Genomic DNA, 22351 nt, shown 5'->3' with positions numbered 1-22351 from the left:
TGATGAAAAATAACCCAAAATCTTCCAAATTTAATAAAACCTATAAACCCACAGTTCTAAGAAGCTCAATGAATCCCAGGCACAAGATACATAAAGAAACCATATGACAGCACATGATAATCAAACTGTTGAAAACAAATGATAAAGAGAAAACCTTAAAAACAACCAAAGAAAAAAGATATATATATGGAGGAACAAAGATAGCAATGATAAGGGTTAAAAGCCCTTGAAGAGCTCTTTTGCATGGCATAAAGAGTTCCTGCCAACAACCTTTTCTGAATTTAATTTCATACTTCTAATGTTGTTCTCTACTAGGTAGATTAAAGTTGAATGAATTTATACTGAAAATACCTCCAGGCCTAAGTCTTCGTACTATAAATGCATGGCCTGGGCCCTATAAATGCCAGTTTCCTGGCTCACATGCATGGCATTCTCAGGATCAGGATCTATCTCTATTTAAAGCCATTCAGTTACCAGTGTGCTTTACTCTCACTGTTGTGTCATCAAGAGGAACAAAGGGCAGTTTTTTAGAACATAGATATTGCCTCACCTCCAACAGAAGAAACAGAACAAAAAGTGATGAGCCAGGACTAGCAGAATCTAGACTTACCATCACCAGGTACAAGTTCCATGCAGTAAAAATGACTGCATAGAATTTCAACAACACAGAATGACCTTATTTAAAATATTGACTATGTGGCATATGCTTAAAGTTCTGTTTGGGGAGCCAGAACAGGGGAACTGAGGTACAATGGAAGGCAGGGGCACCTCCCCACCCTAAGGCACATGTCATACAAATTAAGATGTCATGGTCAGAGAGTAATCACAGTATCCAAATCAAAAGTCAAAGGGAAGATATTTCAAATAGAAGGCTTAATTTGTGATGGAGGTGATTTTTACATGGGCATATATATATGGCCATGCTGCCAAGTAACTACCACCAACGGTTTATTTATAAAACAATGGCTAATGAGTCTCCAGGACAATGCAGGGAAGGTCACATTGTACGTCTGCTAATGTTACTTAATTTTGTATGGTGCTTCAGTAATCCCCTTTATAAATATTTATTAAGTATTCACCATATGGCATGAACCCAGGATGGAAGAGTGATTAAACAACACAAGCTCTTACCTCGTGGAGTTTTTGATCTACCCAGGGAGACAGAGCAGTAAGCAATTTCATTGTAGTGTGAACAATGCAATGGAGTCCAACATGAAATACTGTGCAAGTACATGGGCAGGGTTAATTAACTGAGGGGATCACAAAAGACATTCTGGAGGAAGTGGTGCTGAGACCAAAATACGGAGATGGAGTTACCCAGGTGAAGAAGCAACATTTACAAAATCTGGGGGAGAGAGAAAACATGACTCCTTGGAGAAACTGCAAACATTCTGGAGTGCATTATTCCCTTTGCATCTTACCATGACTCTGGTAAGTAGGTCAAGCAAAATACTGTCCATTCCATCAATGAGGAAACTGAAGCTTAGAGATAGTTTACAGAAGTGATAAGTGACAAAACTGGGACTAGAAAACTCAGGTCTCCAGATATTCAATCTGATGCTCTTGCTCCTTGTACTTCACCATGTTCATATTATATTTGTTGATTTGGCTACAGTACTTTGGTGAAGCAAATTACCTAATTGTCATGTCCAAAGTGACCCAAAGAAGCCTGGAGATAAGGAGTGAGGATAAAGTGGCAAAGCTGTTATAATCCCAAACCAATTCTAGAGGAAGAGCCAACAGTCTTTTCATCTAAGATCAATGATATCATGGTCAGAAGTATATCCACCAACAATGACATGTGTTGTGGACAAACAGGGGTGGATTTTTTCATAAATATTTCTATAGAGTCACTCAACAAGCAGTTGATTTCAGCATTTCTCTGAGCAGTTCCTGAGTAACTGCCAGTGTTTCTACCATTCCAAAAGTTTTTGAGTCCTTTTAGGAGGTTAGAAAAGGAGTGACTCTGTTGGGTGTTTCCCCAGGGAAAACTTAGGTCTCAGATTTGCAGATGTCTCCACTGGTTCAAAACCAAAATTAATACTTAGCTCAGTTTGCTCAAAGAGAGGTTTCCAAATTATTTGCACGAACGGTTTAAGGGAAAAAAAAAAAACATTCCTAAGCCATCCTCTAGACCTACTGAATCTTTAGAAGTTGGTCCCAGGAAAGTGTATATTCAAAATTTTCTCTAGGAGATTATGATGGTCTCTCAATTGTGAAATCTCTCAGCTAGAACAGATTGTTAGTGAGGCTGAGAAGATGTCTCTGCTGACCAGTGAAATCTTACTGTCTCTTTTTCAGGGCCACAGACCCCCAACCTCATCTTATTAATGTATGTCTTCAATCCTAGAAGAGCTGAAAGGAAGAGGTGATGAACTTTTGTAATCACTTTATTCTAATAATTTAAAAACTGATATCCTGGCAAAACTGGAGACAGTAAAAAGATCCGTGGTTGCCAGGGGTTAAGAGGAAGAGAGAGATCAAGAGGCATAGCACAGAGGATTTCAGGGCAGTCAGAACACTCTGTATGATACTACAGTGGTAGATACATGTCATCATAACTTTGTTAAAACCCATAGAATATACAACACCAAGAGTGAACTCTAGTATAAACTATGAACTTTGGGTGATAAAAATGTTCAATGTAGGTTCGTCAGTTGTAACAAATGTACCACTCTTGTGAGGGATATTGATAATGGGGAGGCTGTCCCTGTGTAGAGGCAGGTATATAGGAGGTGGTATATGGGAAATCTCTGTACCTTCCATTCAATTTTGCTGTGAACCTAAAACTGCTCTAAAAAAGAAAGTCTATTTTGTAGATAGCTAGTGGGAAGCAGCGCATAGCACAGGGAGATTAGCTCGGTGCTTTATGACCACCTAGAGGGGTGGGATAGGGAGGGTGGGATAGGGAAGGTGGGAGGGAGACACAAGAGGGAGGAGATATGGGGATGCATGTATACAATATAGCTGATTCACTTTGTTATACAGCAGAAGCTAACACAACAGTGTAAAGCAATTATACTCCAATAAAGATGTAAAAAAAAAAAAAAAGAAAGTCTATTTAAAAAAAAAGACCTGATATCTCCATCAATAAACCAATAAAAAAAGCATTAACTGGCATAAAGGCAGACATATAGAACAATGGAATAGAATGGAGAGCCCAGAAATAAACCTCTGTATATTAGTCAATTGATTTTCAACAAGGGTGCCAAGGCCATTCATTGGGAAAAGGACAGCCTTTCCAACATCCGGTGTTGAAAAAACTGGATATCCACATGCAAAAGAGTGAAGTTGGATCCCTACCTTACACCATTTACAAAAATTAACTCAAAATGGATCAAAGATGTAAACATAAGAGATAAAACCATAAAAACCATAAAACTTTTAGAAGAAAACATAGGGGGAAAGCTTCATGACACTGAATTTGGCAATGATTTCATGGATTTGACACCAAAAGAAAATAGATAAATTGGACTACATCAAAATTTAAAACCTCAGTGCATCAAAAGATACAGTCTATAGAGTAAACAAGCAGCCTATAGAACGGGAGAAAATATTTGCAAATCTTACATCTGATAAGGGATTAATGTCTAGAATATATAAAGAACTTTTTTTCACGCAACAATGAAAAAACAAATAATCTGATTGAAAAATGGGCAAAGGTTAGACTTTTGGTTTCTGGCTTGGCATGTAAGGAGCTTAGAAATCACCATTCTTTCCTAATAAGTAAAAGGGTAAACAAAAAGAAAAATCAACAACTCTATTTAGATCTGTCAGAGAAGTGAAGTCACAGAGCAAATCACTGCTCCTGCTCAGAAGAAATTATTTTACCACAGCCTAACCTGCTGGGGTTTTGTCGGAGCCTAACCTTCAGCCAGCTCTGGTATTCCATGTGGGGGAAAGAAAATACCCAACTCTAGCTCCATCTCGCTTCCAAGTGAGGGAAGGGAAATACACAACTCCAGCCCCTTTCAGCCATTATGTCCTACCAGAGGGGTAAGGAGGGGACTGAGAAGCATTGGTGAAGTTCACAGTCCAGGAACACAGCCTCATTAAAAGACTGAGGCTTAATCATATATTATAGTGGAGAGCTTCCCCTCCCCCCATAGCTTACCACTAAATTACTAAAGGTCTATTTATTGCAATTCCTTTTACCCAGTACATCATGTCTACTTTTCAATAAAAAATTACAAGGCATATCAAGAGGCAAAAAACACATTCTTAAGAGACTGAACAAGTGTCAGAACAACAGTCAGATAATACCACACTGGTATTATCAGACAAGGAATTTTTTTTAAAAAAACTATGATTAATATGCTAAGGGCTTTAACAGAAAACAATAAATAGCATAAAAGAAGAGATAGTTATCTAAGCAGAGAAATGGAAATTCTAAGAAAGAACCAAAAACAAATGCTAGAGGAGATGAAAAACACTGTAACAGAAATAAAGAATGTCTTTGATGGGCTTATTAGTAGACTGGACACGCTGAGGAATGAATTTCTGAGCTTGAGGATATGACAATAGAAACTTCCAAAACTGAAAAGAAGAGAAACAAAAAAGATTGGAAAAAAAGAAAGAGAGAGAACAGAATACTCAAGAACTGTGGGACAACCACAAAAGTTGTTATCCTATGAGCAATGGGAATACCAGAAGGAAAAAAAATGAAAGAAAGGAACAGAAGCAATATTTGAGAATTTTCCCAAATTAATGTCAGACACCAAACTATAGATCCAGGAAGCTCAGAGAACACCACACAGGGTAAATGTCCAAACAATCTACACCTAAGCATATCATATTCAAACTTCACAAAATCAAAGATTAAAAATAAAATCTTGAAAGAAGCCAGAGGGGAAAATAACCATCTTATCTATAGAGGAATAGATAAACATAAGAATTACATCCAACTTTTCCTTAGAAACCACTCAAGCAAGAAGAGAGTGGAGTAAAATATTTAAAATTTAAAACATGGATTTCTGCGTGCTGTAAAACCATATTTCAAAAGTGAAAAAGAAATAAAGATCTTGTCAGACAAACAAAAATTAAGGGATTTGTTGCCAATAGCCTTGCCTTGCAAGAAATGTTAAAAGAAATTCTTTGGAGAGAAGGAAAATGATACAGGTCAGAAACTTAGATCTATATAAAGAAAGGAAGAGCATCAGAAATGAATATGAATGTAAAAATTAAAACTTATTTTTCTTATTAATCGAACTGACAACAGCAATTCAAAATAATAATAGTAGCAATGTACTTCCTATGTATGTTTATGTATGTATACATACTTATGTATATATTTATGCATAAGTGAAATGAATGACATCAATGATACAAAGGACAGGAGGGAGGAATTAGGAATAATTTGTTATTATAAGGTACTCACACCATTGGTGAAGTGGTATAGTGTTATTTGAGAGTGGACTTATTTTAGTTATAAATGTACATTGCAAACTCTAAGGCAACTGCTAGAAAAATATTTTTTAATAGTATAATTGATATTTTTTAAAGGGGAGGAAATGGAATAATAAACAATGCTTAATTAGAACCACAAAAGGCAGAAAAAGTGGAAGACAAAACTAGGAACAAAGAACAAGGGCAACAAATAGAAAACAGTAATAAATATGGTAGATACAAATCCATGGATCCATGGTAGATATAAATCCATGTCAATGGTCTAAATACACCAATTAAAATACAGAGATTGTCAGAGTGGATCAAAAAATAATACCCAAATATATGTTGTCTACCAAATAAACACTTTAATTATAAACATACATATAGATTAAAAGTAAGGAGATATAGAAAAATGCACCATGCTAACACTAATCAAAGGAAAGCAGAATTAGCTATATTAATTTCAAACAGAGCAGACTTCATGGCAAAGTTATCAGGGATAAAGAGGGAAATTACATAATGATACAAGTGTCAATATTCCAGAAGACACAACAATCCTTAATGTGTATATACCTAACAAGAGAGCATTAAAATACAATAAGGCATACTTAGGGGAGATTGGTTCAAGATGGCAGAGTAGAAGGACATGTGCTCACTCCCTCTTGCAAGAGCACTGAAATCACAACTAACTGCTGAACAATCATCGAAAGGAACACACTGGAACTCACCAAAAAACATACCTCACAACCAAAGACAAAGGAAAAGCCTCAATGAGATGGTAGGAGGGGTGCAATCACAATAAAATCAAATCCCATAACTGCTGGGTGGTTGACTCACAAACTGGAGAGCAATTATACGACAGAAGTCCACTCACTGGAGTGAAGGTTCTGAACCCCACATCAGGCTTCCCAACCTGGGGGTCTGGCAATGGGAGGGGGAATTCCCAGAGAATCAGACTTTGAAGGCTACTGGGATTTGACTGCAGGACTTCAACAGGACTGGGGGAAACAGAGACTCCACTCTTGGAGGGCACACACAAAGTAGTGTGCACATCAGGACCCAGGGGAAGGAGCAGTGACCCCATTGGAGACTGAACCAGACCTAGCTGCTATTGTTGGAGGGTCTACTGCAGAGGCAGGGGGTGGCTGTGGCTCACTGCTGGGACAAGGACACTGGCAGCAGAAGTTCTGGGAAGTACTCCTTGTCCTGAGCCCTCCCAGAGTCCATCATTAGCCCCACCAAAGAGCCAGTAACCTCCAGTGCCAGGTCGCCTCAGGGCAAACAACAAACAGGGAGGGAACTCAGCCCCACCCATCAGCAGACAAGCAGATTAAAGTTTTACAGAGCTCTGCCCTCAAGAACAACAGCCAGCTCTACCCACCACCAGCCCCTCCCATCAAGAAGCTTGCATAAGCCTCTTAGATAGTCTCATCCACCAGAGGGCAGACAGCAGAAGCAAGAAATCACTACAATCCTGTAGCCTGTGGAACAAAAATGACAGAAAGAAGACAAAATGAAAAGGCAGAGGACTATGTACCAGATGAAGGAACAAGATAAAACCCCAGAAAAACAAGTAAATGAAGTGGAGATAGGCAACCTTCCAGAAAAAGAATTCAGAATAATGATAGTGAAGATGATCCAGGACCTCGGAAAAGGAGTGGAGGCAAAGATCAAGAAGATACAAGAAATGTTTAACAAAGACCTAGAATAATTAAAGAACAAACAAAAAGAGGTGAACAATACAATAACTGAAATGAAAACTACACTAGAAGGAATCAATAGAATAACTGAGGCAGAAGAACACATAAGTGACCTGGAAGGCAGAATTGTGCAATTCACTGCCGTGGAACAGAATAAAAAAAGAATGAAAAGAAATGAAGACAGCTTAAGAGGTCACTGGGACAACATTAAACACACCAACATTCGCATTATAGGGGTCCCAGAAAAAAAAGAGAGAGAGAAAGGACCTGAGAAAATATTTGAAGAAACTATAGCCGAAAACTTCCCTAAAATGGGAAAGGAAACAGTCACCCAAGGCCAGGAAGTGCAGAGAGTCGCAGACAGGATAAACCCAAGGAGAAACATGCTGAGACACATAGTAATCAAATTGGCAAAAATCAAAGACAAAGAAAAATTATTAAAAGGAGCAAGGGAAAAACGACAAATAACATACAAGGGAACTCCCATAAGGTTAACAGCTAATTTCTCAGCAGAAACTCTACAAGCCAGAAGGGAATGGCATGATATACTTAAAGTGATGAAAGGGAAGAACCTACAACCAAGATTACTCTACCCGGCAAGGATCTTATTCAGATTCGAGGAGAAATCAAAGGCTTTACAGACAAGCAAAAGCTAAGAGAACTCAGCAGCACCAAACCAGCTCTAAAACAAATTCTAAAGGAACTTCTCTAAGTGGGAAACACAAGAGAAGAAAAGGACCTATGAAAACAAACCCAAAACAATTAAGAAAATGGTATTAGGTACATACATATCAATAATTACCTTAAATGTGAATGGATTAAATGCTCCAACCAAAAGACACAGGCTCGTTGAATGATACAAAAATAAGACCCATGTATATGCTCTCTACAAGAGACCCACTTCAGACCTAGGGACACATTCGGACTGAAAGTGAGGGGATGGAAAAAGATATTCCATTCAAATGGAAATCAAAGGAAAGTTGGAGTAGCAATATTCATGTCAGATAAAATCGACTTTAAAATAAAGAATATTACAAGAGACAAGGAAGGACACTACATAATGATCAGGGGATCAATCCAAGAAGAAGATATAACAATTATAAATATATATTCACCCAACATAGGAGCATCTCAATACATGAGGCAACTGCTAACAGCTATAAAAGAGGAAATCGACAGTAACACAATAATAGTGGGGGACTTTAACACCTCACTTACACTGATGGAGAGATCATCCAAAATGAAAATAAATAAGGAAACAGAAGCTTTAAATGACACAATAGAGCAGATAGATTTAATTGATATTTATAGGACATTCCATCCAAAAACAGGAGATTACACTTTCTTCCCAAGTGTGCACGGAACATTCTCTAGGATAGATCACATCTTGGGTCATAAATCAAGACTCAGTAAATTTAAGAAAATCAAAATCATATCAAGCATCTTTTCTGACCACAACGCTATGAGATTAAAAATGGATTACACGGAAAGAAATGTAAAAAACACAGACACCGGGAGGCTAAACAATATGTTACTAAATAACCAAGAGATCACTGAAGAAATCAAAGAGGAAATCAAAAAATATCTAGAGACAAATGACAATGAAAACACAATGATCCAAAACCTATGGGATGCAGCAAAAGTAGTTCTAAGAGGGAAGTTTATAGCTATACAAGCCTACCTCAAGAAACAAGAAAAATATCAAAAAAACCAATCTAACCTTACACCTGAAGGAACTAGAGAAAGAAGAACAAACAAAACCCAAAGTTAGCAGAAGGAAAGAAATCATCAAGGTCAGAGCAGAAATAAATGAAATAGAATCAAAGAAAACAGTAGCAAAGATCAAGAAAACTAATAGCTGGTTCTTTGAGAAGATAAACAAAATTGATAAACCATTAGCCAGACACATCAAGAAAAAGAGGGAGAGGACTCAAACCAATAAAATTAGAAATTAAAAAGGAGAAGTTACAACAAACACTGCAGAAATACAAAGCATCCTAAGAGACTACCACAAGCAACTCTATGCCAATAAAATGGACAACCTGGAAAAAATGGACAAATTCTTATAAAGGTATAACCTTCCAGGACTGAACCAGGAAGAAATAGAAAATATGAACAGACCAATCACAGGTAATGAAATTGGAACTGTGATTAAAAATCTTCCAACAAACAAAACTCCAGGACCAGATGACTTCACAGGTGAATTCTACCAAACATTTAGAGAAGAGATAACACCTATCCTTCTCAAACTCTTCCAAAAAATTGTGGAGGAAGGAACACTCCCAAACTCATTCTACGAGGCCACCATCACCCTGATACCAAAACCAGACAAAGATACTACAAAAAAAGAAAATTACAGACCAATATCACTGATGAATATGGATGCAAAAAACCTCAACAAAATACTAGCAAACAGAATTCAACAACACATTAAAAGGATCATATACCATGATCAAGTGGGATTTATCCCAGTGATGCAAGGATTCTTCAATATATGCAAATCAATCAATGTGATACACCATATTAACAAATTGAAGAATAAAAACCATATGATCATCTCAATAGATGCAGGAAAAGCTTTTGACAAAATTCAACAGCCATCTATGATAAAAACTCTCCAGAAAGTGGGCATAGATGGAACCTACCTCAACGTGATGAAGGCCATATACAGCAAACCCACAGCAAACATCATTCTCAATGGTGAAAAACTGAAAGCATTTCCTCTAAGATCAGGAACAAGACAAGGATGTCCACTCTTGTCACTATTATTCAACATAGTTTTGGAAGTCTTAGCCACGGCAATGAGAGAAGAAAAAGAAATAAAAGGAATACAAATTGGAAAAGAAGAAGTAAAACTGTCACTGTTTGCAGATGACATGATACTATACATGGAGAATCCTAAAGATGCCACCAGAAAACTACTAGAGCTAATCAATGAATCTGGTAAAGTTTCAGGATACAATATTAATGCACAGAAATCTCTGGCATTCCTATATACTAATGACAAAAAATCTGAAAGAGAAATTAAGGAAACACTCCCATTTACCACTGCAAGAAAAAGAATAATATACCTAGGAATAAACCTACCTAGGGAGACAAAAGACCTGTATGCAGAAAACTGTAAGACACTGATGAAAGAAATTAAAGATGATACCAACAGATGGAGAGAGATACCATGTTCTTGGACTGGAAGACCAATATTTTGAAAATGACTCTACTACCCCAAGCAATCTACAGATTCAATGCAATCCCTATCAAAATACCAATGGCACTATTCACGGAACTAGAACAAAAAAATCTTAAAATCTGTACGTAGACACAAAAGACCCCAAATAGCCAAAGCAGTCTTGAGGGAAAAATCGGAGCTGGAGGAATCAGACTCCCTGACTTCAGAGTATACTATGAAGCTACAGTAATCCAGACCATATGGTACTGGCACAAAAACAGAAACATAGATCAATGGAACAAGATAGAAAGCCCAGAGATAAACCCACGCACCTCTGATCAACTAATCTATGACAAAGGAGGCAAGGATATACAATGGAGAAAAGACAGCCTCTTCAATAAGTGGTGCTGGGAAAACTGGACAGCTACATGTAAAAGAATGAAATTAGAACATTCCCTAACACCTTACACAAAAATAAACTCAAAATGGATTCGAGACCTAAATGTAAGACTGGCACTATAAAACTCTTAGAGGAAAACATAGGAAGAATACTCTTTGACATAAATCACAGCAAGGTCTTTTTTGATCCACCTCCTAGAGTAATGGAAATAAAAACAAAAATAAACAAATGGGCCCTAATGAAACTTAAAATCTTTTTCACAGCAAAGGAAACCATAAACAAGAAGAGAAGACAACCCTCAGAATGGGAGAAAATATTTGCAAACGATTCAATGGACAAAGGATTAATCTCCAAAATATATAAACAGCTCATGCAGCTCAATATTAAAAAAACAAACAACTCAATCCAAAAATGGGCAGAAGACCTAAATAGGCATTTCTCCAAAGAAGACATACAGATGGCCAAGAAGCACATGAAAAGTTGCTCAACATCACTAATTATTAGAGAAATGCAAATCAAAACTACAATGAGGTATCACCTCACACCAGTTAGAATGGGCATCATCAGAAAATCTACAAACTACAAATGCTGGAGAGGATGTGGAGAAAAGGAAACCCTCTTGCACTGTTGGTGGGAATGTAAAATTGATACAGCTACTATGGAGAATAGTATGGAGGTTCCTTGAAAAACTAAAAATAGAACTGCCAAACGACCCAGCAATCCCACTACTGGGCATATACCCTGAGAAAACCGTAATTCAAAAAGACACATGCACCCCAATGTTCTATTTACACTATTTCTATTGGCACTATTTACAATAGCCAGCCCATGGAAGCAACCTAAATGCCCATCGACAGATGACTGGATAAAGACGATGTGGTACATATATACAATGGAATATTACTCAGCCATAAAAAGGAATGAAATTGGGTCATTTGTAGAGATGTGGATGGACCTGGAAACTGTCATACAGAGTGAAGTAAGTCAGAAAGAGAAAAACAAATACCATATATTAACGCATATATGTTGAACATAGAAAAATGGTACAGATGAACCAGTTCGCAGGACAGAAATTGAGATGTAGAGAACAGATGAGATGTAGAAAACAGATGTAGAGAACAAACGTGTGGACACCAAGGGGGGAAAGCAGCGGGGGTGGGGGGGTGGGGGTGGGGGGGTGATGAATTGGGAGATTGGGATTGACATGTAGACACTGATGTGTATAAAATGGATGATTAATAAGAACCTGCTGTATAAAAAATAAATAAAATTAAAAAATAAGAATTTTAAGTTCTGCTTCATCAGACGCCTTGCAGTAATTAGTTGCACACATATAACCCCCCTCACACACACCCCACATACTCTCATTAAATATACATGAAGATAAGTAGTGGTTATCATCCTACCTCAACACCAGGACTCACTAGAACTCAGGTAAAATACAGATTGAATTTTCTCAGCAATCATACACATTAACCTACAAAAAGACAGCAGAGCTCAGTGGTTAGTAATATGAGCTCTAGAGTCAGACTGCCTGGGTTGAGCCTTGTTTCCACCCTTTACTGGCTCTATGACCTTAGGCAAATTGAGCAACTGCTCTGTGCTTTAGTTTCCTCATTTGTAAAATGGTGATAATAATTATGCCTTTCTCATGGAGCTGTTTTGAGGAACAACAAGATGTTTGTAGAGCACTTGCAGCCAGTAGGTTGTCAATAACAAGAGCTACTATCATCAGTCATCTAACCAGGGACTAGGAACTGTCCCAGGGTCTCAGCAGGGTAGGTGAGAGGTGACAGCAGCTTTTCCTGCTGAGGTAAACAGCTGAGGAGCTCCTATTTTCCTCAATACTGAGAAAAGTTTCCCAGTAGCTGCATTATTTTTCAGGACTTTAGAAAACCCATCCTGGGCCCTGAGGCCTGAGACAGAAACTCAGCCCTTGCAGTTCTTTGCATTAGATCAAGGACACCTAGAGGCTGCAAAAGCAATGACAGAGGCTTCTCCTGGGTCCTTTCTGAAGTGCAGTTCATTTGCCGCACAGAGTTGCAAAGCCTTCAACATCTCCTTTCAGAAAAGTCTCCCGTGGCAGGCAGAGAGTTAATGCCTGTTTATTTTATGTCACAAAACCTTATTCGCTTACCATGTGCCATGCCCAGCTCCAACCATTTTACCAATATTAACTCATTCAGTCTTCATAATAACGCTATGGAGTAGATTCAGTTGTTATTTCCATTTTATAGATAGAAAACAGGGGCACAGGCAGGTCAAATAACCTGCCCAAGGTCAGTGAGTAGAGAGGCAGAGCCAGGACTCAAACCCAGGTAGTCTGGGCCAGCGTTCTTCTCTGCTTTTAACTACTAACCCGTGCTGCCTTTCTGAGTGAAAGGCTTTTACTTAGGAAGCAATTCCTATGTGTCTGCGCCAGAGGGCTTGTGATCCATTGTCTCATTTAATTCTTTCAAAAAGGGATTATTATCCCCATTTTATAGATGTGGAAACTGAAGTTGATTATGATCCAGTGACTTGGCCAAGCTCCCAGAGGTGATTAGTAGCAGAGCAATGCTTACCCTTTTAAGGCCCATGGTATCTCACCTCCTAAGGAAGTATTTGATAATTTAAAAAACACTGTGATATATGTTCTGCTCCAAGGGCAAAACATCACTATTCTCCCTACTTTTTCATGGATTTGATGAACTTAAGCTAAATTTAGTTTCCAGGAAATTTCATTTTATAAAAATATTAAGGTATTAGAATAGGAATATCATTCTACATTTATTATTCACTCATTCATTCCTTCCACAAGTATTTGCTTAGCGCTTACTCTGTGCCAGGCACTGCTTGTGTTTGATCAGATCAGTGTGCCAAAGACACATAAATTGCAGAGCCCTTTTGTCTAATGGTGATGGTGAATGTGGTTCCTAAGACACATGCCTCTGGGTATCACAGCCCTAGTTCATTCTTTCCCGACACATCTGTTTGCTGCTGTGTACTTATCTAGGACAGTCACGGCTTCAGGCTCCTAAAGGACCCATGTCAAATGGGGTGAGTAAAGTTTTCACTGGATTTGAAAAAGCTTTGGTTGATACCTGCTAGGAAGATTTACCTTGCCCACTCAGGCCACTCTTCTGTATAAATCCCTATTCTGTAGCCAACTGCAAATTTTGTAGGCATTTAAATTTGCTGTCCATTCCTGGAGAATAATTATAGCTATTTAATTGTATTCATAACTTAGCATACACCTGAAAAATATGCTGGGAAATATCGGGGGGAACCTTTAATGTTGGTGTTCAATTTACGAACTGTCACATTTATAAAGCATCTTTAATCTTCCAGGGTCTGCTAGAATTTATTACAGCCTGCTTTGTGCTTTAAATATTAAAGATTCGGCAATACTTCAAAAGGTGATAATACCTGATGCTCTGATGGCACTTAAACCTCACCAGCTAAATATATTGAGGAATGTTCAGTGGCCCTGGCTTAATTAAACATGCATGTGTATTTTCAAATGCAATCTTTTTCTGCTTGTTAGGTTTTTGACAAACTTCCAAACAGGTCCAGGTGGAACAAAGCATGTAAACAGGCCTGTGAATGAAGCTTAAAGTACTCAAATTAGCACCTTCCTTCCATTAACATGCAAACCTTGGAATCTCTGCCATTGATAACGCCACTGAATACTATTTGCAGTTGAACAGTCTATCTTTGTCATTTCAGTTTTCTAAAATATGTCCAGTTTAATTATGTGAAAAGACATTGGTGACGGTCTTTTAGCCAATGAGATGGTATCTGTTCTCAGTAGCTTGCTCTTCTCTCTGGAACATGGCATACGCTACAAGGCAGTGGCAGGCTCGAAATGTACCATTTGTTTTCATTATATCGCACTTAAAAGGTAGCCTTCTTCTAATTCAGTGTGCCATGTTAAAGCAACCAGAGTTCAGTAAGCCCTGACACAAAATGACCTATGGCTGTGGATTCTTGAAAATTACGTAAGCAGCTTTCACAATTAAAAAAAAAAAACCAAACACTGCATTAATGCAAAGTCATCTATATCATTTTTTTAAAAAATCTCTATTTGGCATTTGCCACATTTTGGATTTCTCTGAAAACCGTGTTTCAAAGAAATTGTGTTTTGTTTTTGAACATGTACATTTAAATGTTTGTCACAAGAAATGAAACACTAAGCTCAGATTTTCAACCTGAGACTTTCAGACATCTTTTCATAGAGCCCTATAATATTGCCTAATATTAAAATCCCCCAATAAATAATACTTTGAATAGCTGGTCATCTATCTGGAAATATTACTTACTAAAGCGACCCAAATAGAGATTGAGAGTAGTCTGAAAAGGGAACAAGATGTTTTTACAGATGAGGAAAAAAGACTGGATTCGAACAATTCAATCTGCTGTAGAATCAACATGGAACAACTGCTGGACTAGAACAAGTGTGTAATAAAGATATATGTGGAGGCTTCCAATAAAAGTTCAATTATTGTGCTGTGATAGGTAAGCTTGTGCAAAAAAATTTTTAAATAAAAAAGGTCTGTGAAATCTGAGGCAGTATTAGAGCAATTTTCTAGGTGAGGAAGAGTTAGTGGGATATGACAGGTGAGGTACTGTTATTATAATACCTAAGGCAAAGCAGCACCCACACAAAATGATAGACAAATCTGAATTAATATGATATGATCGGAGAGGTGGCATTTGAATACAATCCTCCTGTATTGTGGAGAAGGCTGCATGCATATTACACAATAAAGGAATTATATGGAAGGCTGTAGACAGAAGATTCAGTGGGAAGAAAGAAAATACCGGCAAGATTTCAGAAGCTATCTGGACTTTGCTGGGTAAGGAGTACACTTGGAAATTGGATTTGTAAACAAATTAAAAGCTGAATTGTTTTCCTAAAGCAGCCTTCAATGGGTGTTGACAATAAACACTTAACCTTGGCAATTGGAGGCCTTTGAAATGAATAATTAGGGGGAAATGGTGGGGTGAAGAGGGAGGGAAGCATATTTTAATTTTGCTTCCTTTTTCATAATCCATAGTTAGTGTTTCTATCCTGGATCTGTGAGCCAAGTAGCCATTTTAGATCCCCGGATAGGAAAATGTTGCCTTCCCTGAGAATTTCAGCCATCTTTTGCTTTCTTGCTCTATGATCACCACCTCTAATTAAAAGTCTTAATAGCATCCAGACCTTAACAGCACAAAGGAGAACACAGCCTACTGAAAGGGTGCATTTTATTAAGCGACAGAAACTCTCAGAAATTTGAGCCTGCAGAAACTGCCTGCGTGATCTTTAATGGCTTTTTAAAGATGACAGGAAAGGAAATGGGAAAGTAAAGCAATGGAAGGCAGAAATTCCCTGAAGGAGCATTGTGAAGTAAATCAGTGCAACTGAAAAAGGGAACTCCTAGGGCCTGGGGATATCTCCCAGGTTTTTCAGCTGGACACTTATGGCCTGTTGGGTCCCTGAACACCTCTGCTCCGGGCAGACTTTGACAGAGCAAGCCACAGAAAGATGAACGACAGCACCTGAAGTGCTGTTTGCGGGGCAGAAAATTGCTCCCTTTGCACGCTGGGCTGCCTTTGCTCTCTGTCACATGACTTATTACAGCCTCCCCATATAACAGTGCCATTTATGTATGTTAACTTGGCAAGTAGTAATGGTATTCTTCGCCTCCTTTTTCACTGCTGCTTGGACAATTAAAAACAAAGGAAGGAAATGAGGTCAGCACTCGTAAAATCTAAGTCTATAGGTGACAGACACCCTGAGACCAAATAGCCTCAGATGCTGCAACATTGGAAGGAATCCACGAGCAAGAAAACATCCCTGCTTCCCAGGGCTTTTACTTAGATATTTATTTTTTCAGGTGAGAAGCTGATTTCAGGTTTTTTAAAAAAATCAACTGAAATAAGGTATAGCTTTTAAGGAGTGCGGAAATGCTGCTAATACAATTATGTGCCCCCTATGGAAAAGGGACATAAACAAGAGATTGTTCTCTTTAATCTTCTAGCACAAAGACCAACATTTAACCACACAGTAGAATTTTCTCTCTACCGGCTCTTGAAACAGCAGCTCTATTGATGTTGCACAATTACAATAAGTGTTTTGAAATGTTCCGAGCACAGGTATACAAGGATACCTCAACCTATTTTTCTGATTCCAGCCTTGTGATCACAGTGATTTTAAAAGCTAATTAGAAGAACCTTCTTGCTTCCCCAGGCATGATTTAAATAACGCACCTGTTCTTATTCTACATCCCTTGGCTTCTATGGTAAGTATCCTATACATCTTGGAATGTAAGACAATCCCTTAAGGAGAGAAACAGCTCTCAGAATCAGAGGTGACTTATATGATGCCCTGGCTTTACTGCTATAGCTTGGCTACTATCCCTGAAGCTGGCAATAGCCCCCAGCCATTCCCACCCTCGAGGCCTCCTGGGTGCGCTGTAAGAGGCTCAGAAAAGGGGCTGCCGTGGAGGTAGGTGGTCAGTACGAGCTATCCTACATCAGCTGCTGCAGGGGGTGCAGCAAGGAAGGCTTCAAGTTGACCTAATTACTTATATTTTCTTCCTGTCTTAGAATATTACTTTATAGATCTTAAATTTGAAGACACAGATGGCAACTATTCTAAACTTGACTCCACGATACTCACAAAACTTGACTGCAAAAATATCTCTTAAAAACCCCTGGAATATGTGATCATCAGGTCTCTTTTAAAGTAGAATCTCACACAGGACCACTACGGGGCTCCACAATGTCAGAGACAGAAGAAGGGACAGAATTTTAATATAGTATCTGAGTGTAGCTTTTGGCCTCGAGAATTAAATTGTGCTTGCCCTTTGACCACCCACACTCAATGAGAAGTATGAAAAATAGCTTGGCTTTTCATATATCAGGAGAGGGATATTCATCTTCATTATTAAATTTCTGGCTGTACCTCATGTAACATTTTTATTGACAGATTGCCTTCCGTCTCCCCACTATTTTATTCAAAAATGATTTAGTCTTCAACAAGATTATAAGATCTTTGAGAGGAGGACTGAATCTTACACTGATCTTGAATTCTTACTTTTAATAATACTTGGCATATCATTGGGCACACAGAATGCACTTCATAATTGACTGATGGATCTGGGAGCTATGGAGGTGCCTTCACACATCATACATAAATAAAAATATGTACCACCTCTGCCCTGCTGGTTGCAAGTAACAGAAGACTGGGAGAAAGCTCATACTTTAGACAACAGATTCAGAATTAAAGAAATATCTTAGTTGACTGAAGTGCTGGACTGAGCTGGTGGTATAGCCAAAAATTCTGGGACAGCATTGCTCACGTATCTCAAAGCCATCTCAAATTCACATTCATTCTTATAGCAAACATTTACTGAGCACCTGCTCTATCCTGGGGACTGTTCTATTGGCTAGAGTTACAACATGGAACAAGACAGACAAGAGTCTTACTCTCATGGAGCTTACATTCTATGGTCCAAACATTTTTGCTCTATCCCCAGCCCATAGAACAGTCCCTAGAATATGGTGTGATGCTTCGTGAAGGTTTCCCCCAATGTCTGTCTTCTGGGGAAACCTCTTGAGTTCTCCTTAACATCCTGACCACTCTGAAAACACCGTTCTAAATAACAAATGTTTGTCTTCGTTCTAGGCTCAGATGAGGTGCTGGGATTTCAGGCCCTGGTAACAGGTTGAACAAAGGTACACAGGCATCAAAGTTCATGCGATTCAAAGAAGAGGAAGTGGCCCAATCCTCCTAGCACAGTGGCTCTAGGAGAAGTGGCTGTGCACCAGACTCACCTTTCACAAAACATACTCACGTCTGTGTCCCCAAATTGTCAGTTGATCTCAGGTTGGGCACAAGTTTATTTGCTAAAAGCTCCACCTGCAGGTGTGTCTACTACTCTAGACTAGAGCATGACTGCATGGAGACGAGCCTGGAAAAGGTGTATCAGAGTCATATTGCGAGAGCCTTAAACAATACTAATGAGTTTGGAATTAATTCTGAAATAAATGAGGATCCTTAAAAGGCTTTTAAAAACACATGGGTGACAGAATCATCTCTGTCTTAAAAAGAAACTATGGTGGCAGGATGTAGGGTAAATTGGAGGAAGAAGAGATAATAGGCAGGGAAACTTGGAATTTTAAACAGCACTAGTAAGAGATAATTAAGCCTGTGGCAACACAGCAGAGGGGCCAGAACTGTTCTGAGAAAAACTGGTAGATAGAACTTGCAGCGTATAGCGATCCTGAGTGCATGGATTTGAGAGACAAGGAATCAAAACTGATTCTAGGTTTCTAACTGGAGTGATTGGCTAAGAGGAAGACACTGCTCACTGAGGGAAGTGGTTCTTAAGAAGCATGTACAATCCAGGCTGATTGACCACGCCATGGGGACATTATAGAAAAGGTTCAAGCTCTAAAGGGGAGAAGAACTGGATTCTTAAATAATCTTTAAGAATCCTTTAAAGTTTGAAATTCTATGGCTCTGTTGCATAGGGTTATTAACTCATTAAACTTGTGGTCTGTGTTTTCATCTTTATACTCTCCACAACGCTTAGCATTTTGTAGGGGCTCAAACCTGTCTGATGGATGAAGAAATATAACATTAAAAGGATACTACTAACAGGCTTCTCCACATGCACGACTGTTTAAGTTTCCATCTTACTGTCCCACTTAAACTTATTTCATACTAATCTGAACAACGTCTATAACTTCCATATAACACTATTGCTTTAGTGAGCCACAAACCTGAGCTCCTCTTCTCTGCCTATAAAATTGAGCTGCTCATAATAATCATTTTACAGGGTAATGTGAGTGCATTGTCACCACCCAAAGGGTATGAAGGTGAGGGGACTCCTGAAAGCCACATTTTACCCAAACTACTGTGGATAATGTGGGCATGGCCACACAGAGATTCCATTCAGTCCTGTGTAGTCAGATAAGCTCAGATGTTTGGTATTTGCTGCTCCGGATGTACTGTCAGTAACCTAGTGGGCCAAGTTAGTATTAGCTAGCACTGGGTATATGAGGGTATTTTGTAGATGTTTGGAGAAATGACCAGTTTACTTGGTTATATTGACAGCTCTACTGTAAAATTTGCTGGCATTAAAGGTCAAAAAGACCCAGTTCTCCTCTGGTTGCCTCTACCCAAAAGAGAATAAATCTGGGAGCTGAATCACTTCTCTGACAATAATTTATGAATCATGCATTGACTGTGTTTGAATTGAGAAAGGCTTTCATACTTTCCATTAGCTCAGATTAAGTTTTCATATAGATGCTGGGAAGCATGCTAGCAATATCCTTAGCTCATTTTTATGAAAATTTTATCAGTGCTTTTTTCTGTACTACACTCCAATTGGGATGTCTCAGAATCTAAAGCTCAGCTTTGGACATGAACTTCTCTCAACCTGGCTGGCTGCTGCTCTAAAGGTTTCAATATTTTATGGGCTCTGGCTAACTCAGCCGTGAGATTCAAGCTGCAGAGATTTAACTCTAATGTAAAATCATGAACGGATGAAAACTGGGATGTCATAAGTAATACATCTACAAGAGCAGGATGCAGTTACCATTTTTAAAAGAGCTTTAAAAAGAAAACAACATTCTCTGTTCTGTCTTTATGCCCCAAAATGAAAAGCCCCTGAGCTATTGTACTAACATAGGGCCATCTTTTCTTGCCTTGCTTTTCTTCAATTGCTGCTTAATTGTTGTGGTAGGCTGGGTTTTTTTCCCCCTTAAGGTCCTCCATCCACATGAAAGCCCCTAATGTCTGCATTCCAGAGAAATGGGCACCGCATGGTCGAATGTGTATAGGCCAAATCCATTTCTTAGCATCTTCCTCTTTTTGTCTCAAAACTGATTTAAAACATTTGGAAAATCTGTCTATTCAGCTGAAGTGTTCTCGTACATTCTTTCCTGGAAACAGTGGGGTCACATGTGATCTGTCTGATGGACTTTTCTGCTGCAATCTATAGCCATTTCCCTCGAGCCCCGCAGAGCCTGGCAAAGCAGAGAAGGTCTGTAATGGCTCCAATAACAATGTGTTCTTTGTGTGAAAGAATCCAGGGGGAAGAGCTGGGGTAGACTGGTCAGTAACAAAAAACACGAGCATTTTTGCACTCATTTATTTCTTCATTATGTACATTGCCATTAAACAGATTTTTTAACAGTAAATACCCCTTTCCATAAAACACTGACCAAGCATGAAAAGAACACATGCAGAAAGTTTTATTTTTAAAAGACTGTGGTCATCATTGCTAGTTATTAACCTGCTTCAAGTAAGACGGCTGATGGCAGGGTTGTACTGCATGTGTCTGAACTTGTAAAGGGAGAGATGATTCTAAATGGAGCTTAATTTGTCCGTTCAAAAATGTCACCTGACATATGCATTGGAATAACACCATCTCTTTCTAGTTCCAAAAATACCACAAAATCAACATCCTACTAAAATAACTACAGAATCGCAGATGGGAAGAGACCACAGAGATCAGGTGGGGTGCCCCTTTCCTTCAGGGCTCTGGACCTTTAGCACCCAAGGAAAAAGGTGACTATGCTGGTCTTAAGAGCTTCCAGGACCCATCACCTCTCTCGGGAGCCTCCCCGGTAGCTCATCATTCTGAAAGTTGTTATGCTTTCCTTGCATTCAAGAGCTGTCTCTTCCATTTTCAGCGAAGCCTAGGCTCTCTTGTTTAGTTAAACCACACACAGGATGGGAAACAGTTCTTTCACAGAGACCTCTGATATCATTGAAGAGAGCAATGAAGTTTCCCCATTTGATCTTATCTCCTGCAGAGCAGTACCAGTTTCTTTAGCATACTATATAAGGGGCACTTCTCATCCATGCAATCACCAATCTTAATATTAAATGTCCCACAGATATCAAATGATACTGTAATATTTAAATATTAAAATGTGGGGGGATGGCCTACTAAATTGGCAAGATTTAAATGTATATGTACATGTGTGTGTATATATATATATATATATATATATATATATATATCTGTGAGGGTGAGAAATGAGACACCTCATGCTAGGCCAGAGGGAGTATAAATTGGTTCAGCTTATCTGGTGGACAATTTGGCACTAGGTATCAAGAATCTCCAAATATTCATGCCCTTTGATCCAGTAATTCTACTTCTAGTAATTCACTCTGAGAAAATAATCATGATGTGGTAGAGATTAAGCTAAAGAATGGTCATTGCAGAATTATTCATAATAGTTAAAAACTGAAAACAAACTAAATTTCTAGCCAGAGTAAGATGGTAAAATAAATTCCCATACAGTCAGATGATAGAATATTTTGAAAGAATTAGAAAGTGTTAGAAAAAGCATGGTACAAAAGTACACACATACACACAGTATAAAATCTATTTTGGTAAAGCAAGTAATGTCCATTTTGTTCGGGAAAAACAAATCAGTATCCAATATTCATTGTGTATTTACTATGTGTGTTAGGCAACATACCAAGTACTTCATGTATGCTATTTCACTTAATCTTCAAAACAAACCTATGGGTTACAATTATTACTCTTATCCTTGCTTTGTGGAAATGAAAATTGAAGCTGAGACAGTTTAAATAACTTTCCAAGACCAAGAAGGTAGTAAGTGGCAGAACTGGGATTGAAACCACATCTATATGATGACAGAGATTGTGGTCTTTAACAATATGTTATACTATTTACATAAACA

This window comes from Grampus griseus (genome assembly GCF_964374135.1).
Source record: "Grampus griseus genome assembly, chromosome: 1".
In the NCBI taxonomy this organism is placed as follows: Eukaryota; Metazoa; Chordata; class Mammalia; order Artiodactyla; family Delphinidae; genus Grampus; species Grampus griseus.
Note: the sequence above shows the minus strand (reverse complement) of the source record.